Genomic DNA, 8,016 nt, shown 5'->3' on the forward strand with positions numbered 1-8,016 from the left:
CTCTCCCACCCACTTCCTTCATGGGAATGGGGCAAGCATTTCTACTCCTGGGAAGAATGTATCCAGTGAGCGTGGCATGAACCACTCAACCCTCACCCCCGCACCCCCATCCTGGCTTTATCAGGAAAGCAGTGTTGCTTTCAAGTAAATGTTTTACAGATGACGGTTGTTGACTTGGGGACTTACCTGTGTCAGGCATTTTAGATGCTTTGTGCCATTCAGTCACGACGGTAACACCAGAACAATCTCTTTTCTTATTGTCTTCAACCCACTAAAAGCCAAGCCCCATATAGATGGAAGAGCAGGGAGTTTGTTTGGGATTGAAGGGCCTCTGGAATATGGCGGTCCTATGATAGGAGGGTTAGGGCAGGGCAGGCGTAAATAAAAACCCAGCAAGTGAACTCCGTGGCCACTGGGGAATTCTGAGAAATAGCATAGGACACAGATCACAGAGCCACGTACTCAAAAGATAAAGGAGTTCTTTGGGACACTGGCTGCACTTGCATGCCGGGACCATGCAGGTACTAAGTTGCAAATAATAGGACAAGGACAGAGGGCCTGCTACTCCCACAGAACAGATAAAGAAAGAAAGGCCAGGAGAAACAGGCCCAAGGTCATCATCTACACAGTACCAGAACCAAGGTGATGCAGAACGTTCTAGCATAACACAAACTGTCCTGGCAGATGCTTCATTGCACTGTTTCCCTCGTAGAACCTCACAGGGTAAAATAGCTGGCCAGTTGCAAGTGTTACAAGTCCTATCCGAGGACTCTGAAGATTGTAGGCAGATGACTCAGGAGCTCAAGGCCAGCCTGCCTCATATGAACAAACAAGCAGTGTGTTAGGATTACAGAACACTGGGCTAGAGAGTAAGTTCAGTTGCTAGAGTGCCTAGCATGTACAGAGCCCTGGGGTTCATCCGCGGCGTTCCATAAACAGGACATAGTGTCACATGCCTGGAACTCTAGCACTCCGAAGCAGGAGCAGAAAGATGAGAAATTCAGGTTCACTCTTAGCTACATAGCAAATTCAAGGCCAGCCTGGACTACATGAGACATTGCTTTAAAAATACAAAGCATAGCAAAACACAGAGTGCCAAGCGCTGAAGTCGGCCTGTTTGCTCAATAGCAGTCTTTCTCATCTGGTTTCAGAATCAGTGCGTGAAGTTCTTAGAGCCCCTCAACCATATTGTCTCTTGGCCATTTTGAACCCAGTGAAACTGAGGCACGTATTGAGTGGGCCATAGCCTCTCATGAAGCAGAGACCACAGCTGTATTTACAACTGTAGACCCTCCAACAGAATCCAAATGCCTCTCCGATCCTCTTTTTTCTGTGCCATGAAATTCCCCTAACTCAATTAAAGAGGGTACAAAAATCAATCAATTTACATGCTAACAGAAAGGGACAGGGCTGCATATAAAATATCCCCCCATCTGTGGCAGAGGTCACGGCCTACACGCTTGGAAAGCACAAGCGAAGGCCCTGGGGATTTGTTTTTCTTTCTCTGACCCGGGTACTCTGATCTCTCACTTAACCTTTGACCTCTTCGATTCAGATAACCAGGGAACTGGCAGCTGGGGCTGGGGCAGCTCCGACCTCCCTGCTTGCTGGTCAGGGCAGACTGGCCATGGGGGCAGAACAATGGTGGGCAGAGGCTTCACTGAGCAGAACAGTGGCTGGTGGGGGTCAATCCTGTAGAAGACTCTGTCTGTAATCCTCCCACACACCCCAGGCTCCTAACTCAGATCCCAGGGGCTGCTCATGACAGCAAATGCCATTTACAGGAGACATTATAGTAGCATCAGGACCTTGTCCTGAAGCCATTTAAATCCCTCAGACTGAGCCTGGGTCTCACCAAAGACCAGTTTCCCCTCCCCCACAAAATAGGCTTTTTCAGACCCAGACTCCAGGTCTGGGTTTTTCACAGCAGCTTCTTGGAGGAGGAGGGCAGGAGCCACTTGTTTGAAATGGAATCAACCGTTGTCATTAAACATCTATTTTCCTTCTTGCCAGAGGAGCTGGGAGAGGATTTTCTAGTTCCTTGTTGTAGTCTCTAGCACTGGAAAGTCTGTGCATCTAGAACCTACAGGTTCCGCTGACAACCCCCCACCCTTCCTTCAATTCCACACTACCAGGGAAACTGCAAAAATGAGTGTTTTAAACTCTCCTGTTCACTTATAAATGAGAAGTGCTTTGGTCACACAGTCCCTGGCCCCTCAGGTCTCTGACCTGTGACTGATTCTGAGGTGACTTGCTGTAACCTGGATACTCAGCCTCTTGGGTCACATACGTCAAGGGGCAGGCTTCACGAGAGTCTTGGTTCCCACCTGCACCTGGGTGGGCCAAATGTTCATCGTGTATCGGTTCATCCCTTTTGGCTTGTACATCGTCATTGTTATCCTTCCAGCCAACATTTATCAGAGACTGTCTTCTTCCCGACCGGAGCCTCTACCCTCAGCATGCTCATGCTGTCAGAATGAGCCTTTCCAGGCCTGCCCTTCAGAATGGTACAGGGAAGCATCCAAAGGGCAGCACACAGGGAGGTGTGCATGCATCTAAGACCGCAACACTGCAGATGGGACAGGAAGATCCTGGAGCTCCCTGGCCTACCAGATTCATCTGAACAATGGACGAGCTCTAGGTTTGGTGAGACACTTTGTCTCAGGAAGTAAGGTGGAGCCAGAAATGGAAAGATGGCCGAAAGGCTGAGAGGACTTGTGGCTGTCTCAGGGGACCTGGGTTTGGTTCTCTGTACCCCACATGGCCGTTCACAACCACACACTGAGGTGCTGCTCTCCGTGGGCACCAGATATGCACATGCAACCTGTGTACATACAGGCACTTACCCAGAAAAATAAATTAAATAAAAAAGTGAAGGGTGAATGAGATAGCCACCAGAGGTCAACTTCTGGTCTTCATACCCGCACAGCTGCCTGAACATACACACTCCACACATACTCATATCCCTCTCCCAAAGAAGTGTCAATAGGAGGGTCAGGGGGTATCGTTCAGTGGCAGGGCACTCGCTCAGTATGCACAGAGAACTAGGCTTTAACACTTCCAACCTCAGAGATTCAGATGTAACTGGCCAGATGCAAGAAAGGCTCCCAGGGATGCAAAACACACTAAAGGGCAGCTGAGGGAACAAAAAAAAAAAAAAAAAAAAAAAAAAAAAAAAAAAAAAAAAAAAGCCTCACAGTAGGAATCTGGAGCCAAGAGCTGCAGACACAAGGGGGCGGGGCTGTGGAACAACCCCTCACTGTGGCTGAAGAGAATGACTTAGTTTTCAGAGAAACTAAGACTCGAATGTCTATGAGCCAGGTCAAGGCACTGAAGAAAGAAAAAGAAATTCAAATATACGGACTAGCTCAGGCTGGATTGAAGGCCAGCCTTGCAAGCAGAGAGTTTCCCACATTGGTGCATCACTGGGATTGAGAGGACAGGATGGGAGGTGGGAGGCCTAAGGTGGGAGGTGGGCACAGGGAAGGGAGGTGAAGGGTAAGCGGCAAAGGGGCGGGGCTAGGCGTGCAGCTAAATGCATCTTTGAATGCTTTGTATAGCCCAGGATAACCCCAAGCTTGTGATTGTACTGTCTCCACCTCTCACGTGCTGTGATTATAGGTGTGCCCAATCAGGGCTAGTCCCAGGCAGGGTAACTTTTGTCACCTACATAAGCCTTTGAACTTTGCCCAGGAAGAAAGACAAACAGAGGCAGGAAGGGACTGGTGTTGCCGTTAAGGATACTTTTGGCAGCAGAATGGACTGGCTGGAAGCCAGGTGAGAAATGACAGGGCCTGGCCCTAAGGATGTCTCAGTTTGACCCAGGGTGGGCTCCATGAGACTAAGTGACTAAGCGAGAACCAGCTCTTCATTCTCTGAGTAGGGGAGGAAAAGATGAGGCCAGCTATGGTCAAGCCTGGGAGAGGCTGTGAGTGCGGGGTGACCCATGGGTGAGGAAGGAGGGAGAGCTACAGAGCAGAAGGCAGTGGCCTCAAGAAAGCCCTCTGTGGGCACAATAGTCAGAACCTTTATTCTCCCGCCCAGGTGCTAGCCACAGCCTCCTGAACATCCGTGCAGGAAAGACCACAGGATTCCCGAGTTCAGCTGGAGCTGCCTGACCCTTTGGCCTGTGCTTGTAACTACATGAAAAGGCTTAACATCTGCGTCACCCCTCCCTTCTCCCATGACATTATCTCGCTGCTGTTCTTTCTCTGCATTTTTTTTTTAAACCTCTGCAATAGAACCTGCTGCTATGCTGGTTGGTTGTGAATCACTTGGGGGCAAGGAATTCCCATAGAGAAGTTCCTTGGAGAGGCTGAGAAAGATCCAGTCAGGTAATGCACCAGGCTCATGCAAGTGCGGGGACCACAGATGCCAGTTACATAGACACTCCCTTTTCTGGTGCGGAACCCATGGGGCATTCCACCTTCCCCATCCTTTATCCCTTTCTTTGCTCTCTCGCTCTTGTTCCTTGGTGCCCAGACCCCCTGGTCCCTTTCCCAGATTTAACTTAATGCTGAGCACAGCAGAAGCCTCAGATTGGTCCAGCCCCTGGGGACAGGGTGATGCTCCTGACTTCCAGGTTGCTTCACTGATCTTTTGGATGTCACCCTGATGGTAGCGCGGCTTCCTTTTCAGTCCTCCGTACTGTCTCCGTGAGAGTGTCTACTGTCCCGGCCCCCACAGCCTATCCTTCATTCAGCACCAGAGTCTGCTTTCTGTAGCCTCAGTGATCTCCATCCTTGCCACATTAAACCCTGTTTAGAAACTGCAGCTCGGAGGGGAGTCGCATAGCTTGTGAGCAGCAGAGCTGGCATCCTGGTCACTTTGGTTACCATTGCATTTCTCATCTCCATCCCCCAATAGCTGGAACCCACCCCCACAATAACCACTACAGAAGGCCTGGCCTAGGCATGATGGTCTAGCCTTCCTACAACACCCTGGGACCACAGGGCTTGTAAGATCAGAGGATGGTCATAGGTTCTGCCTGTTCCTGGCCACTGTATGATACATGACAATGATAAATGACCTGTCTCCTTCTCCCTGTCTGTGGCTCTGCATAGAGTGGATTGGGGTACCTAGGGACACTAACTAGAACTAAATACCCAGGAAGCCATTAGCACAGGGGCAAGTCCACAGTAAACTAATGACTGTGAGCCACTATGTCACCTACTCTGTTAGAGCAGATGGCAAGATAAGATAGAGCAGGAGCTGGAGAAATGGCTCTGTAGTTAAGAAGAGCACTTGTTGCTCTTCTAGAGCTTTCCATTCTCAGCACCCGCTTGGCTGCTCACAACCATCTGTTAACACTAGTTCTACGGGATCTGATGCTGTCTTCTGACTTCCATGGGCATCACACATGCACATGGTCCACACACATACACACAGGCAAAACACGCATATATTTGTATGTGTATATGTGTATATGTATGTATGTGTATATATGTATATGTATGTGTATATACATATATATGTATATGTGTATACATATGTATATGTGTATATGTATATACACATATATGTATATATACATATATATGTGTATACATATACACATAGACATATATGCATATATGCATATACACATACATATATATGCAAATATGTGTATATATACATACACACATATGTGTGTATAAAATAAATAAATCTTAAAAAAAAAAAAAAAAGAAAAAGAAAACAGACTCATGCTCAGGTCTCTCAGGACCTCTAAGCACAATCTCTTTCTTCACAGACAGGGAGTTTGGTTGCAGTCTCTCTCTCTCTGTCTCTCTGTCTCTCTGTCTCTCTGTCTCTCTGTCTCTGTCTCTCTCTCTCTGTCTCTCTCTCTCTCTCTCTCTGCAGCTAGACCCCTAGAGGTTGGCCTATCGCTGCGTGACCTGGAGCATGTCTTTTAACTTCTCTGAATGTAGTTTCCCCTATCTTCAATACAGAGACTATGATAGGTGGCTCTGAAGCCACTGACTTAGCGAGCTGTACTGAATGAATGCCTTCTGTTTGCCAGGCCTAGTGTGCGGAGACAGGGATATAGGCAAGACAAGCCCAGTGGACTCGGGGAGCTGAATCCATTCTGCTGGGAAACCGCACACCAGCGTGCACTTCTGCACACACTCAGCACTGTCTAACTTCCAAACAGGATGTGGAGGATGAATTAAGTAAAAGAGGACAATGGCGTGGGGGGAGGGGAGCTGTGAGCGAGGAGTTGTTCAAGAAGGGGGCTCTCAAGAGGTAACCCAGCACCTCCTTTCCAGTTAGGGAGGGGAAGGACTTTCCAGCCAAGAAGAAAAATGGCCAGAAGCCATTACAGAGAGGCTGGTGGGCTAGAGAGTGCTGAGCAGAGACTGGGAGGAACCATGGGAAGGTTAAAGGAGTTATATGCTAGGCTGACTTGCGGGGCAGAAGGCTGCCTCACCTCAGGGAACAGAAATGATAGGACCTGGGGCCTCTACACAGGTGCATACGGTAATTCTTTCCCACCACCTCCAGCGACAGCAGCAACAGGAGCAGCCAGCACGGTATGAATTGATTGTCAGGAGCTGTTTAAGGGCCTGTGATTGAGGAGATGATCTGAGATAAGCTGCTCCAGCAAAAAAAGGCCAACAGCTGCTGGTTCCACGTCAGCGCTGTCAGTGAGCCTCCATACAGGCTGCTCTGCGGTTCACTTCCCTTCCGCATCAGTAACCCAGGAGGAGGGAGCTCCCCCCCACACACACACCCCACCCTTGCACTCTGGGGGGAGGGATAGCCCCTTCAGTGACAGATGAGGTTCTGGGGACTGAACCTGAGGACAGTTGAAAAGTACAATAGCTGAAGCTGAACGTGTCAGTTTCTTGTTCTTCATGGGTGGGGTCTCAGCTATGCATAAAGATTTCATAGAAACCTTGGGGTTAGAAGGAGAGAGATTTGAGGAGACTCAGACTCACCCCAAATCACAGCATGGGAATCCCTGAGCTTCAGGTAAAGCATTTTAGACAGAATCAGCTCTTTTATTGAATATACTTGACCATTCATCTACTTACCCATCCATCCACCCACTCATCCATCCTTTCATCTACCCATCCACCCATTTACTTAGTCACTCATTCAGTGACTGCAAAATAAGGAAGAACTTGAGTGTTGACAGATTTGAGCTGACAGATTCAGTGGCTTCTGCTATTTACTAGCTATGTGATTGCAGGCAATTCACCTCCCTTCTCTGAGTCTCTGGATATTTATACCTGCCCCTCAAGACTATCTAAGGATAATTAAAATCATGCCCAATAGAGACTGATCTCCAAGGCTGGCAAGTACTCTAAAGCATTTGTCCTATATGCCAGATAGCAGAAGCCCTGCTACAGGGCTCTGCAAAGCAACCACACAGCCTGTTGAGAATGTAAACAACCACTGCACGGAGGAGCATCCAGTAATTGCTCCAGGAGATACAGGACAACAGACACGAGAACAGAAATCATCAGAAAACTTTCTTCCTAGGCAAAGGATGAGGAAGACTTGGGGTGGTGGTGGTGGGGAGAGCTTTGAGTGACATGTAAGCTAAGCCTGAAAGGATGGGTAAGGACAAAGGGTCTTGTTGGAAAGAGAGTACAGGGCAGACAATGGCATACCCTTACCACCTTTGCTGTGCTCAGAGTGGTTGGTGATCAAGTTACAGTCTTCACCTAAAAACCCGTTCTAACTGTAGACTGAACCCAGACCAGCATCTGTATTGAACCAGTCGGAAATTCATAGACAGATCAAAGATGGAGGCACTCAGGGCAGAGGACCTTTGATCTCTCTGAAGGACGCCTTTCTGCAGGTGCTGGGGCAGATGGCTCAGTAAGTAACGTGCTTGCTATGCCAGCATGTACACTTGAGTTTGGGTCCCGAGAACCTACTTAGAAAGCCTGCTGTAGAGTAACCCTAACACTAGGGAAAGAGATAGGAGAGCCAGTCTAGGCAATCAATGAGCTCCAAGTTCAGTAAGAGTCCCAGTCTCAAAAAATAAAGCCAAAAACCGATTGAAAAAGGGAACCGATGTTG

Source organism: Arvicanthis niloticus, chromosome 9 (assembly GCF_011762505.2).
Source record: "Arvicanthis niloticus isolate mArvNil1 chromosome 9, mArvNil1.pat.X, whole genome shotgun sequence".
NCBI lineage: Eukaryota > Metazoa > Chordata > Mammalia > Rodentia > Muridae > Arvicanthis > Arvicanthis niloticus.